This window comes from Callorhinus ursinus, unplaced genomic scaffold (genome assembly GCF_003265705.2).
Source record: "Callorhinus ursinus isolate GAN/ISIS: 27379988/994484 unplaced genomic scaffold, GSC_fseal_2.0 scaffold15, whole genome shotgun sequence".
Taxonomy (NCBI): Eukaryota; Metazoa; Chordata; class Mammalia; order Carnivora; family Otariidae; genus Callorhinus; species Callorhinus ursinus.
The window spans coordinates 41,134,336-41,148,878 of NW_027397077.1; the positions used below are offsets into that span (position 1 = coordinate 41,134,336).

Consider the following 14,543-nt stretch of genomic DNA (forward strand, 5'->3'; position numbering starts at 1 on the left):
AAAATAAATAAATTGCTGAGCAATACCAGAAATGGCTGGGGTCGGGGGGGGGACGTGCGAGTAAAGTCAGTGAGGGCAGCAATGTCATCAACCAGAGTTCGTGTCTTCTCTTGCAGAGACAAGGGAAGATGAGTAAAATCAGAAGAATTAAAAAAAAAATGACATTCACATTCCTAATCACCTTGGTAAAATGGAAAAGATCATCTCTTGAGAGTAAGGATTTTTGAACCTGTTCAAAGGTGGAGAAAGCAAAGAAAGGTTTGAACAGAAGGATAAGAAAGGTTTGCTGAACTCTCAAGAGCTCAGTTATAGTCTCTTCACCTAAACCAGTTTCCTATTCGGGCAAGAATTGGGCTTAAAGTCTTTTATTTTGATTAAGTAAATGCTGATAAACATTCTACTCCATGTCACAGTATTTACACTCAAATTCCGTAATTTCCCGGTGAAGTTGAAGTGTCAGGCTTTTGAAGGACACACCCTTCCCAGTCACTTAGTCTTAACTCTCCTCTCACATGATGAAAATTCTAAACCCAAACAGATATACATTAACACATCCCTTAAGTTATGCAAATTACACACAGAAGCAAAATATCAAGGCATAAAAACATCAAGTAACACCAAGTAGTAGATGCAGAATTCTAGCATCGTAGAACATTACGTATTTAAATTTATTTAGATACCATGAAATCCAAACCCCCGAGCAACCTAACGTTCAAAGTAGGCAGATAAGAGATTAGGTGTTTAAGGTTCACCTACAAGGCACCTGCCATCTGCTGCAGCCTTATTAATGAAACCAACTGATTTTTATTATGCAATTATCCTGAGTTCAGGGAAGTACTCGGGAGAAGTAAAAGAGAAAGAAAAGGTACGATCTCTGCTTTCAAGGAGTTATGATCTTATTGGTGAACCTAAAGTATAAGGAATAGGTTAATAGACAATTTTTTTTAAAGGAATGAGGTAACAGACAAATTTCAAAGAGCATAATAAAAGACAAGATATAGTTTAAAACCAAAGTGTGTATTGTGTAATAAAAAGAGAGATCGGTGTCAGCTGAAGTGTATACCTTGTGAACATCTACTCTTTGCTTCGTGTGGGCATGTGTGTGCTTCAAAAAGCCACTTCAAAGATCTCCTTCCCTAGTTTCTCTCCCTTAGGCTGTCATGCTCCTTTCTGATCTCTCTTATGACCTCTCTTACTCACCTGGATCACACTGTTGGAGTATTTCCTGGGTGCAAGGACGCTGTCTTATCCTTACATGTACAGTCATGTCGGATCAAAAGCCTGAAGAAAGGTGCAGAGACAGGAATGAAAACCCAAGACAGGGAAACTGAGACCATTCTGGTCAGAACGGAGAGTCCTGGTAAAGAGCAGGAGGAGCTAAGTTTGGGTGAGCACGATGTGGGTGGATGGAGGAACAAGCCGAAGGCTAACTGGACAGGTTTACACTGAACATAGTAGGCAAGAGGCAGCTATTATTAGTCCCTGAGCAGGCTGATGATCTGATGTTAATGAGATTTTTGTTTAGCAGTTCTGCAGAAGATGGTTTGACTTGATAGAGTGAAGTAAGAAGTCACTGGAAGCAGATCAGTTAGGAGGCTTCTATAGGAACCAGGTGTGAGATAAGGACAGTAGGAGCTGGTTCAATAACTACAGGTGGGAGATGAAGACCAGCAACTATCTAGCCACAGAAGACCTAAGCAAATACAGGTGGAAGAGAACAGTAATAAAAAAAATTTTTTTTAAACCTTATGAAAAAATTTAAAAAAAAACAACAAAACATGTTAGTAAAGTTGTAGGGGTCGGGGGGAGGCAATGGTTATAGTATTTGATGGAGGGTCACACCACATTGAGAGGCAAATCAGCAGAGTGGTTATTTAAGAGGATGATCTTTAGACATCAACCCGTCTGAGTCTGAATTGGGCTCAACCACTGCCTATCTTTGTGTCCCTGGAAAATGACTTTACCTCTGTGTGTGTGTTTCTTCATCTGTAAAATGGGAATATGAATTCCTATTACCTCCCTCATAGGGTGTTATGAGAAGGGGATGGGCTTTATACGTATTAAAATAATATGTTAAAATTTTTGCAAACATATCAAATAAATTGCAAATAATGATGGTAAATCTTTTGAAAAAGGGTACCGACCACTACTTTACATGGTGATGTCTGCGATGAATGAAAGCTGAGACCTCAAGGAGAGGAATTAGTCTTGTAAAAGGAGGCAGGGAAGAGACAAAGAGCATTTGCAAAACACTCAAGACAGACCCAAGCTGGGCTTGGAGATGTGGAGGGAATGACCTCAGCACAGGGAACATGGGAGAGAGGCCAGGAGGTGGGGCAGGGAAGTGGGCAAGGGCAAATCAAGCATGCCCTGTAGGGCGTGACAAAGCTGAGACTTTATTCTCAGTGCAAGGCCCCTCAATGGTCTGAATGGTTTTACACAGGGGAGAGAGATGCCTGGTTTAATTGTATATCCTTTATGAACCATAAATCATTTACTACCTTTTGCCAAAGATTATGCAGCATCCAGAAAATAAAGCCAAATACATCCCAGTAGCATGTTCTCCTTTCTGTGATGGTTTTCACATTATAATATCATGCTAACCAAAAATACAATCACTTGAAATGCTCATATCTGAAACATAACATCAAGTGAAAAGAAGGTGGTTCTGGAAAAAGACATGCGCATCTATAAAGGTGTTCTACCCTTTTGCAACCCATTTCCAGTCTACCCATTCACCTTCCCTGGGGATTACTGACAAATATGACCATAAGTCATCATGAACAGAATACACATTTTGTTTTGTTTTGCAAGCAATGGTCCATATTTTCTCTGCCAGCCCATATTCTTTTCTTTGAACTCCCTTACTACCAATACTAATGCTCCTACAAATAGCTTACAGTGGAGAATTAGAGAATAAGAGATCAATTCTAAAGCTATTAAAACTTAGGGACATTCAGTGCTAAAGACAAGCTCAGCTATACATTTGAATGCTATTATTTGGACTTCCACAAAGAACTGTCCCTTTTTGATCAACAAGAGGACAAAAGCACCTGTCTTGGAAAAAGAATCACAGGGTGTATTCAATTTTTTTTTTCAGGCAAGAGAACAGAATTTCAAAATATGTTATGGAAGTGTTCTAAGGAGATTTCCCAGGTGAAAGCTACAGCACCAGGTCTGCCTCACTCCATGGCTCTGCCAGGAATGGTGGCCTAACTACCGTATAATTTAGGAAAGACTACGAGAACATGGAGCAACTGTCCTAGCAAGGGCTGGAAACCAGTGGGGGTGGGGAGAAGCATATTCAAACCTCCTGATGTTCCTGCCACACTGTCACTTGGCCAAAAAACACAAACAGGAAGACATCACTATCCTGAGATACTGATGGCATCTCTAGCTTCCAGATGCACACTAGTCAGTATCTCTAATTCCTGTTGGCCCTGTTCCATCCCTCTATCCCCTGCAATTAGGGCCACTTCCTGGGATAATCTAAACCAGCCCCAGCTAATAAAGTACAACTGGAGGACAAGCCTACAAGTATGAACTCTCAGACCATCACAGGAGGTATATGACCTTTTTGGTCATCAAGAATTTAGAGGCTTTCATTGAGTATCTCCTATTTCTATTAAAACTATATACAAAAAACAAAAAACAAAAAACACCTATATACAGACATTACAGAAAAGGAAAAGGAACTCACTGCCCTGAAGTAACTTAAACCAAATAGGTATCACACTGTCCATCTCAGTGAAAAGGACAACTGAAATACAATTTCAGACCAAATCATCACCAGAGGATTCTGGCAGCCACATGGAAGCAAAGCTTTGGGCATGTCAAGGAGACGAGCATTACCCTCCTAGCTGTTTTCTTCTCCACAGTGTGTCCAGTTGATGCCCCACTAACTTCTCGCAACACACATTCTTCCCATTAACATCCAATTCTCAGACCACCCCTCTATGTTCTTGCTGAAAATATCTCTCATTTGTGTGATTCTTTTTTTCTTTTCACACTTCACCATCTGTTAAATCAATGGAGCCAGGACTTAAGCCCTACTTTAACATTTTCACTCATTCAGTCAACAATCACTGCTTTGTTCTAGGCTTTGCTCTACAAGCCTAACACTGATTGTATGGGCCATTTAACCTTTCCAGGCCCAAAGTCCCTCACCTAAAAAAAATGGCAATAACGTTGCTCACTTCATAGGGTCACAAACCTGGCCTGTGGACTAAATGATACAGTGTAACTGAAAGTCCCTTGTAAACTCAAATGAGAAATACATGTCATCCCCATCCAGCCACCACATAAGGCTATAGAGCATATGCTTTTCCAAAGCACACTCACATAAATTACTTCATTGGATTCTTACTGTAAGTTGGCCAAATAGGATTATTAATATTCTTCTGCAGATGAAAAACCAAGGTGCCGAGAATATAAGTGACTTCCTGAAGAAACTAAGAGTCCAAGTCCCCTGACTCACCATCTACTGCTATTTTTACTATACTTAAGCTGATTTTCATAAAGACTTTCGGAGAAAAGCAGTTATTTATTTTTAGTTTTATTACGTTATACCACCCTCCCCAAAAAACCACTTCCATCATCAACCGAGGCAAGACTTCTAATCTGTGTTCTTTCCCCTATACCTTGAGATACATCAGGCAATAACTTTATTGTTTCTAAAGTGAGCAAAGGGAAACAAACCCTCCCCTCTTACGAACGAGAAGATGATGCCGTACTTTACTTTCTTTGAATAGAGACAGGCATGGAGTCACACAAATGGTAACCAAGACAGGTGAGAAAATGCTCGCCATCAGCTGGTTCTGAGAGTGGAGCAAGCCGTTCCCGGCAATGAAATGGAAGCCCTCAAGGCTGCAGGCTCCGCGAACGGGTTCAGTATTAGCAAGCATGGTTTCAACTTAGTCATGCTCAAGAAAACCTGCTGTTGAGTTCCAACAGATAACTGTTAGGGATCAGTGAATGATATTTTTAATCTGCACCTCATTTGTATTTCTCGCAACCTTAAATTGTACACATCACTAAATAGTCGCCAGCCCTTATTCAAAACACTCTTCCAAGAGTCATACTTTTGGGATGCCTGGGTGGCTCAGTCAGTTAAACATCTGCCTTTGGCTCAGGTCCTGATCCCGGGGGGTCCTGGGATTGAGTCCCGCATCCGGCTCCTTGCTCAGCGGGGAACCTGCTTCTCCCTCTGCCTGCCACTCCCTCTGTTCATGCGCGCGCTCTCTGACAAATAAATAAATAAATCTTTAAAAAATAGTCACACTGCCAAAGAAAGAGCATGAACAGATGGATCCTCTGCTAGGCCAGCGTTCCCTACCTAGGCATATCGCTGGCGTGAATAACTGACCCATACTGCCATAATGTACAGTACCCCACCAAGTAGCATGTCAGGGCCTGGCCAGCTTCCACTTACATCCAACTCCTCACCTCTACACAAAGCCACTCCTGAAAAGTTATTTCAAGGCCAAATGTATTAAATCTGAACAATATACCGGCATGTTCTATACTTATTTCCAGAGAACTGAAAACGTGAGTGCATAAAATCCCTAGTTAAGCTGCTTTTAGGTGCTTGCCAACCTCAAGCAGAAGCCCCAGAATAAGAGTCAGCTGATGGCCGTCCTTACATTGTCCTAGAAAACTATAAAACTTGGTAAGCTGGGACAGTCTTGTACCCTTTCCATAATGATATGAGGCCCCCTCCTATGAAAGCTCTGCAGGATGCAGTCTATGGGTTGGACAGCCATCCATCTCTTTGTCCTCCAAAGTGGGATTCATTAGATGTCGGAACAAGGTAACCTCAGGCATCTGCCATCACCTAGGCTCTGCCTACTGCTGGTTTCCACCTCCCATCATCTCAATAGAGACTGATATCCCAGGCAGCTTGGGCTGAATAAAGGGTACCACTCTGGATGGAAAGTCCTGAACCAATACTCAATTCAACCATTTCAGGTTTTCTTATGCTAAAATGGATGACTCTATGGACCTCCTTAATCACCCCTCCGCTGGGGCCCCCGGGGCGTGTGTGTTAGGGATATGATAATGTAGTCGTCTTGATGACCCTGGCAATGGGAGCTGCCAAGCAGTGCTACCACGCAGTAACTAAATCCTCCGGTCCTGTAATACAGTTTGGTATCAGTGTCAGCCCTGCACCTGCACAGACAGTATGAAAGCTGACCATGTGCCAGTTGAGTATAGAAGCCCAATGCTGCAAAACTAAACTTAGGTTACAGCATATTTCCTGATCTTTTATGTGAGGCTGCTTGGTGCTGGTATAAAATTCTCCCTGCCGGCTGAAGTTTACCCATCTCCCCAAAGGGTCCCCTGGAAACTGTACAGTGGGACCACACTACCACCACTGTGTCTAAGTAAAAGAAAATAAAATTCAAGTCTGGACTTTTTGAGCAGACTGCCTATTCCCACCATTTCTCAACACTGTTGTCACATAAAAATGAACTATGCTTTTCTTTCTCATGTTTAGGCTATTGTGAATCTCTCTTCATTTCCAAGACCTCATCCTCCTACAGCACTGCATATGAAATAAGGGAAACTCACTGGCATTTTTAGTTTACTCTGGATATGCCTGTTCTTGCCATTTCTTTTATTTGGATACTTAGAATTTCCCATTCACAAGTCCTGAGGTGCCCATCCTCTCAGGGACTTTTTTTTTTTTTTTTTTTTTTTTTAAGTAGCGGAGCCCAACACAGGGCCCAAACTCACGACCCTGAGATCAAGAATCGGATGCTTAACAGACTGAGCCACCCAGGCGTCCCTCTCAGGGACATTTTACCCCCAAGAACGAGACACATGAATTTGCATCAAAGTCCAAGGTAGCAAACTTCCCATATACTTTAGTCTAACTGTCCATTGTTCCAAAATCTCAACTCAGCCTATTAAAGCCTAGATAAAGCCTTCTAACCCATGACACATTATACCATTAGGAAGCACTCTAGTTATCAGCATCAGTAAATATGCTCAATTCTCATTCTTCACAGCTGTCATGCTCTCTAAGTCTCCAAGAACACTGAGTTAATGACCACTGAACCATTGCTCCTAGGAGAAGCACACAGTTAGGTTCCTCTGAGCCACTGGTTGCATTTTTGTCAACTAATCAATACATAGCCTTGTTTTAGGTGTTTCTGTTTAAAGACACCTTACGTGATATCTATTACTGATTCACTCACATTGAGTTCATGGCCAACAGCACTATAATTCATGCCTGACTGAAACTTATCTAAGGCACATATTTTCTCCTTGTATTTTTTTCTGAAAGGCACATCACAGCCTCCTTGCTCTTGGGAACACTATGCTGAGGGGCCACTATAAACACCAAAAACAACAAAAAGCCCCCAAATGAGAAAAATGTGGCACTAAATAGACCACAAGTAGGAGTACAGTGTGAGAGCTGAAACAAGAAGTCAGAGTCTTGCCTTGTCTGACCTCACCTGGGAAGACTCAGATTTTTCACCACTCTGTGCATGTGCAGGGATGATGGAGAAAGTCCTGCAAGTTCGGATTCAGACTTCCAAATAAATTTTAGTAAGTAGATGAAGAAATCCGAGGATGGGCTGTATCTGGTTATCAGACCTGAGGCATAAGACACAATGCATTCTACAAGGTTTTCCTCCTTTGCAAGGGAGTTGTCATACTGCGTCCCAGGTAGCAAGAATTTTTCTGGTTTCAGCACCTCCCACTTATGCTCCTGCCTGCCTTTCTTACCTTGACAGATCATACTCTCACGATTTGGCAGCCCAATTTCTTTCTTTCTTTCTTTTTTTAATTTTATTTATTTGTCAGAGAGAGCACTAGAGCACAAGCAGGGGGAGCGGCAGGCAGAAGGAGAAGCAGGCTCCCCATAAGGAGCCTGATGCGGGACTCGATTCCTAGACCCTGAGATCATGACCCAAGCCCAAGGCAGAGCTTAACTGACTGAGCCACCCAGGCGTCCCATTGGCAGTCCAATTTCTAAGCAGTTGTTGTTGCTGTAGTTGTTTCAATGTGGTCAGATTCTAAATTGTTACAGACTGTTGGCAGCATTCCCTTTTCTCTCCTATTAGGCTCTCACATAACGACTTCATTACCTTTAGATGGGATCCCTAAAACAATCACCAATGAGCTTCGGTTATGCACAAACTTAAGCAAAAACTTTCTCTCTCACCAGGTTCTGCAATAGTTTATCTAACACAGGCCAAAACCAGACTTGATATCTTAAGATCACTACAGTGTCATAATTTTAGTTACATTAAAATTTTCCCAATGTTATGTGACTTTTACCTCCTGAATTTACAGCTCGTATTATTTTATGAAGTCATAATCAAAGTTGCAAAGCAACTTTTATGATGGTTATTTTACTTTTCATTCTACTAAGGCAAACTAGAACCCGCACAGCAAAACTACCCAGGAAAGATACTGAGGAAAGACACAAAGTAAAATCTTCCTTGGGATTTGTTTTGGCAACCAGGAGAGGTCAGGAACAAGGCTCCATAAGCAGGTAAGAGGAATTTCCCCTTACAGCACTCTTGTCAAACAGAACATTTGAAAGCGAAAGTTTGGTTTCATAAGGATGGTGTCTGTAAGAAGTAATAAACTCTTCAGGTAAACTCACAGTTCTAAATCAGTTGGGGGAAGTGGCGATGACTGTCATTAAGAAGCTCTCTCAAATCTTCAAAGACCTTTATAATAACATAATACAAACTACTTTTCAGAGCACATTATTCCCTGTAATTCTGAACTTCTGTGATGTATTGGGAACAGATACAATTACCTTCTTACAGAGGAAAATCAAAGACAAAGGTTAAGTAGAAGTAACTTCTTCTGGTCACCAACTTAGTAGGTGACAGAGACTGGACTATAAAGTCAAGTCTCCAGAAATAAGCCAGAGCTGTTTTTACTACAACATTCACAGTTTTGGAATGTAGTCCATGGTTATTTATAGCAGAATTATCTTCTTAATTGTATTTTGTTGGGTCAACATAAAAATTAGTTTGCATTCCCTTCCAAATGGAAAGCAAAAGCAAGCTGCCCCAAAGTGTGACAAAAACAGTGGCAGGGGAAATCAGCCTGGGATTAAAGTTGCATGAAAATTAAATAACAATTTGAGGGGTTTACATCATTTCTACCGTGGGGGAGATGATTTTCAGCCAGATGCAACAGAAAACACACAGAAGAAAAAAAAAACAACCAATCAACCAACACAAAATTGTGTCTTGAGTATAAGACAACAAATTTCTGAATAAAGTATTTCTAAACGCGTTATTTAAAATTAAGGTATTGAGATTTAGAGATGATAAATAACTTGTTCCAAGATCGTGTCATCGGTACAGCCTTAAGGCACTGACCCCAAAGCTCTCTTTCAACTACCCACGCTACTCCTCACAGTCATGCGCAGCAAGGAGGAAACAATGAACATTACAAGTTAGTGGACTAGAGCAAAGAGTTAAAGTTTGGTATGCTAAAATGGTATGCAAAACTGACCTTCAAATACCAATAGGAAAACTATCTTTTCTTGGTTTTGTCTTTGAATGTTCAGAGGAAACAAATGCAAGCCTTCATTCTCGTTAAGGTAGGCTTGGATTTAGAAAAAGATTTGCAAAATGTACAAACTGGAAGATAGTACCTTTCAAAAAGAGAGAGCAACCAGCTGCGATAGAAACTAGAAGAGCTGTCTCCACCGCCGGCTCCCGGGCTGCTGGTTCTTATTAACCACAGAGAAGGAAATACAACCAGCAAACATAGAGCACCAATGATCAAAGTGAAACCGATTTTTTTAATCCTCTAGCTTAAATACACGAATATATGCCAGTAAAGTGCATAAAGACTAAGTTAATAGCCCAAGCAAGTACTGTCATCCTAACCTAAGACATTTCACTGTCTCAGTGTCAGGAATCAAAGGAGACTTTAAGCAAAGCAAAAAAAAAAAAAAAAAAAAGGAAACGGCGAGGCCTGCACTCGGTGCTGGAAGAGTGTGCCGTTTTGTTTTGGGGAAGGGCAGGGAGTATATGAAGAGAAGAGAGAGACCCGTCCCAGCTGCCCATCCTCAGCCCCTTCCCGCAGCCCTGAACCCAGCCTTCCTTTGCCGCTGGCCAGGACCAGGGGTCTACCGGGCGCGCCGGGCCCCCTCCCCGGCCCCATGCCTCGCACTCCCAGGACTCCTTCCTCGCGGGACGCCCTCCCCCCCCAGGAGCCGGACCTCCCTTCGAAAACCCTGGAGCTTCGGCTCCCACTGGGAGCCTCAAGTTGCCCCGCGAGAACCAGCCGCCTCCTCCCTCCAGGAGGACGCCCTCAGTCCTGCTTCGAGTCAGCCCACCCGGAGTTCCCCCGCAGGCCAGCCCTCGCGGGCCCGGTTCTCCAGCACTCACCGCCGGGCGGCTCTGGGCTCGCCCGCCTCGGGCCGGCCGGACCCCGTGAGGAACGGGGGCGGGGATGGAGGCAGGGGCGGGGGTGGAGGCGGGACCGCCGAGCGCGCGGGGCGCACTCCGGGGGCGCGCCGACGCACAGGCGCACTCGCGCCCGCGCTCCCGCACCGACTCTCCCTCCGCACACCCACACGCACACGCGGGCGGCGCGCGCCGAGCCGGCTCCGCGGCGGACGCGAGCGCGGAAGCGCGAGGAATCCCTGGAATGAGGCGCCGCCCGCCCTCAGCCGGGCTCTGCCGGGCTCCGCCTGGCCCGCCAGGACACGCCCCCGGACACGCCCCTCCCACCGAGCAGGTGGGCGGCCAGGCCCAGGTGAGCGGGCACGGAGGCGGGGGCGGGGCTTCGCGCGCCAAGGAGAGGCTTGTTTCCCCTCCCCCGCCCGCCGCACGCCCCGCGGCGGCGGCTCCTTCGTACCCAGCGGGTGCCGACGCGCTCGGGCGGGGAACGGCCGCTGCGGGGCTGGAGCCGCGCTGGGCCCCCGGGAGGAGACGCCAGTCCCCGAGGGCTCGAGGACCCGGCACCTCACACATATCTATGCCTCCAAGGCCCAGCGGTGGGCACACACCTTCAGCGTACCCGCACAAACGAACCTTTCGTGCGCGCCCAGGTGCCTGCTGCTGTGGGCCAGGCACGTTCCCCACACGCACACAGTGGGCCCACGCACCCGGTGGACACAGCACACGTGACACCGACGTCCAAGGTCGAGCGGTACTCTGCACCCACTGGACCCGCTGCCCCTTCACCGCCACGCGCAGCCAGCAAGTGCCAGAGCCTTTGAGCACGACTTGCAGCACCTACGCCGCCCTCGGCTTCAGACCCGCACACGTCCTCTTTTCGAGAAGCAGCCACTGCAAGGGCGTAGAGCCCCTCCGGCGCCCGGCGCTCACACCCGGCTCACCCGCGGGACCTCAGCGCACGCGGGAGTCTCCCGCACACCCCGCTCTCCCCGCTCCCCCGGACGCCGACCTGGACCGCTGCCTCACTTTCTCGTTACCCACACCCCCAAGCCAAACTGCCCAAACGGGCCGGCGGCTACACGTACCTGCAGGTACAGGTTGCACTTGCTCGGGGAAGTGTGTGCTCAGGTGCCACTGCGATCAGAACGGCCGCTGCAGTCCGGGGCACTCAGACGCGGCTCGGTTTCCTCCCATTACAGCATTTTACACTCCACCACTCACTCCACTTTACACACACACACACACACACACACACGCACGCACACTCACGCCCCAGGCGCCCTGCAGCGTCTTTCCTCCCCTCTCCCTCGCCCGGAGGAGGAAGTCCTAGTAAATGAAAACAGTGTGGAAGGGAGGGAGCAGAGGAGGAAGGGAGGGAGGTCGGAGTGGAAAAGCCCCCTCCAGCCGCTCACACAGCAGTGTTTGCTGTGCTTGGCAAACTCCAGGAGTCCACAACCCAGGCTGCTCTGAAATGTGCCCGGGGAGGGGCAGAGGGGAGGAGGTGAAACATTTCTAATTGGTGCAGGTTCTTATTACAGCAGCAGCGTAGACATGTGACCACGAAAAGAAAAACCCTGTCTTTAATTTTTTCCTGTCATTCTCTAGAGATTTGGGGGGGGGATAAGAGGGGTGGAGGCCTGATACTCCAGTCTCCGGCAGCCCTTGCCCCATTGTTTTCTCGTACTGCCACAATTAAGAAAACATTTGCTTAACATATCCAGCCGCTAACTTCATAAAATAAATAGTCAGAGACTGGACTTCCTCTGGTTTGCTTTAAATGGCTTCATGTTGCTCGCCTTCTGGCTGTTCTCAAACTTCGGTCGCTATTAGGAGCTCCTACTATAGGGCTTTCCCTGGGAGAAGACTCTGCTGAGAGGCAATGATAACAATGAAAAGAAATACCAGCTTACATTAATGCTGGGGGCAGGGGGAGGGGAAGGGGATGCTTTGCAGTTTTCAAACTGTTTTCCCCTCTATTACCTCATCCGATCATATCAAGTCACAGCATATTACCTCATTTGATCTTAGCCCCTGTTGGGTAGCAGGACAGGTATTAATAGTTCCATTTTACAGCCAGATTAGATGTTTTACCTAAAGCAGGTAGAGGTGTTGCCTGCACCAGAGCATGGGTCTTATGGCCCCTTGTAAAATACACTCCTCCAGGCCACACAGGATCACTGTGAATGGGAACCCAAGTGACAAGTCAACCCCTGGTTTCCCAGTCCCCAGATTAAAATTCACGGATTAAAGCTGGGAAGGCTCCCAGTCTTCCCAAAGATATTTTTACTTAGACTCCATGTTAGTTCATCAGTAGTCTCAGACTAGGAGGGGGAAAAAAAAAACCCACCCTGAAAAGATCATAAAGAGGAGGTTTTCATCCTGCCAAGTTAGGGCAGGGCATGGGGAAAGAATGAGGGCTGCATGGGCAGATTTCAGGAAGTGTGGCAAGACAGAAAAAGGGCTTTGGGTTTGGACAGACATGGATTTGAATCCAGTCTATCTGTGTTTGTTACAGGATTTGGGGCATGTCATCAAGCTCAGTATTCTCATCTGTAAAACAGATAATTCTTGCCTTGAAGATCCATTGCAGGGACCGAGGATTAGGCAGAATATTGGATGAATACTTATATCTTCCTCCTTTCTCTTCCTACCTTAAATCCAGTCCTGCTGTGGCCCATAATAAACAGACACCCACTTTAACATGGGGGGATGGGAAAATACTTTGCCCAGATAATGCAAATGAATAATGATAGCAATAATAATACAACTACACATTTATAAAATGGCTTTGGGGTTTATAAAGTGTTCCCACATATCATTATCTCATTTGATTTTTATGACAATTCTGCCATTTGTATGCTGCTAAATGATTTCCATTTGGGGTCAGTGTGGAGGTCCTAAAGCTGCCTTTTTAATTTCCATCACTGCTCAGCGCAAACCTTACTCTGCAGATAAATCATGGGGACAGAGGGCCTTTTCTCATGGATGTGACCGGTCTTCGACCTTTCCAAGAATTAATCTCACTGCTTCCCTTACATCAGCATTAGTGTGACTTCGCTCTGGCAACATCTAAGCATGGTTGTTTTAGCCTGGCTGTTTTCGTTGTGCAGAAGAAAGACACACTCAAGTTATCCTAAGAAAAAGGGGGTGTGTCTTCAAGATGTAGGTGGACCGGAACTGGAACATGTCAGATACATAGACTATTCACATAATGGGATATTAGCAGCCTAAACAAACGACTTATGCTAATATGTAACAATAGGGATGAATCTTTTTTTAAAAAAAGATTTATTTATTTATCTGAAAGATTATTTATCTGAAAGAGAGAGAGAGAGAAAGCATGAGTGGGAGGGGCAGAGGGAGAGGGAGAGAGAATCTCAAGCAGACTCCATGCTGAGCAGATCTCACAACCCTGAGATCAGGACCTGAGCCAAGTCCATGGCTCAACCGACCGTGCCACCCAGGCGCCCCAATAGGGATGAGTCTTAACAATATTAGGTGAAAAAAGTAAGTCCCAAAAGATTACATACAGCATAATATCCTATTTGTAATGTTGCAAATAAAATGAAAAAGAATTGTAGGAGTACATACACCTGCAATACACCTGCAATAACACCTGCTACCCAACAGGGGCTAATACAAAAGAAATAAGGGGATGATGACCAGAGTATTCAGAATGGTGATTACCTAGGGAGGGGACTGCACTGGATGGGTGGGAGAGGCCATTGGTTAGATGGAGGTTATCGGCAAGCTCCTCATCTTTGGGTGGTGGATTCACAGGTTCACTGTTAAAAATAACCACTTAAATGATGGTTGCACAACAATGTGAATGCCACTGAACCACGCACTTAAAAATGGTTAAAATAGTAAATTTTATGTTATGTATATTTTAGCATAATTTAAAAAAAAATTGGGCAACTTTCTAAAAACAAAAACAAAACAAAAAAAACTGCTGAAGTAGCTAACTGAAAAAACAAAGATAGGTTGTACATGGACCATGATGAGAATGTGCTGCAAACCAAGGATTTTATAAATGCACGAGAAATTTATTTATTTATTTTTTAAGTAAACTCCATACCCAATGTGGGGCTTGAACTCAGGACCCTGAGACTAAGAATCGCATGCTCTACTGAGTAAACCAGGCAGGCGCCTGCA

General features: G+C 45.2%; 1 protein-coding gene across 3 annotated transcripts in view; it reads right to left on the minus strand.

The window, feature by feature from the left end:
* Window positions 1-11,756, minus strand: part of VGLL4 (vestigial like family member 4) — a 150,157-nt gene extending 138,401 nt beyond the window's left edge. The window contains exon 1 of one of the 3 annotated variants that reach the window (XM_073901657.1): window positions 11,474-11,756. The gene's annotated coding sequence lies outside the window, so the exon portion shown is untranslated. Of the gene's footprint in view, window positions 1-1,200; window positions 1,218-10,373; window positions 10,523-11,473 lie in introns of those variants that run through there. The other 2 variants (XM_025885361.2, XM_073901658.1) reach the window with 2 other exon arrangements.
* Between the last annotated feature and the right edge of the window lie 2,787 nt (window positions 11,757-14,543).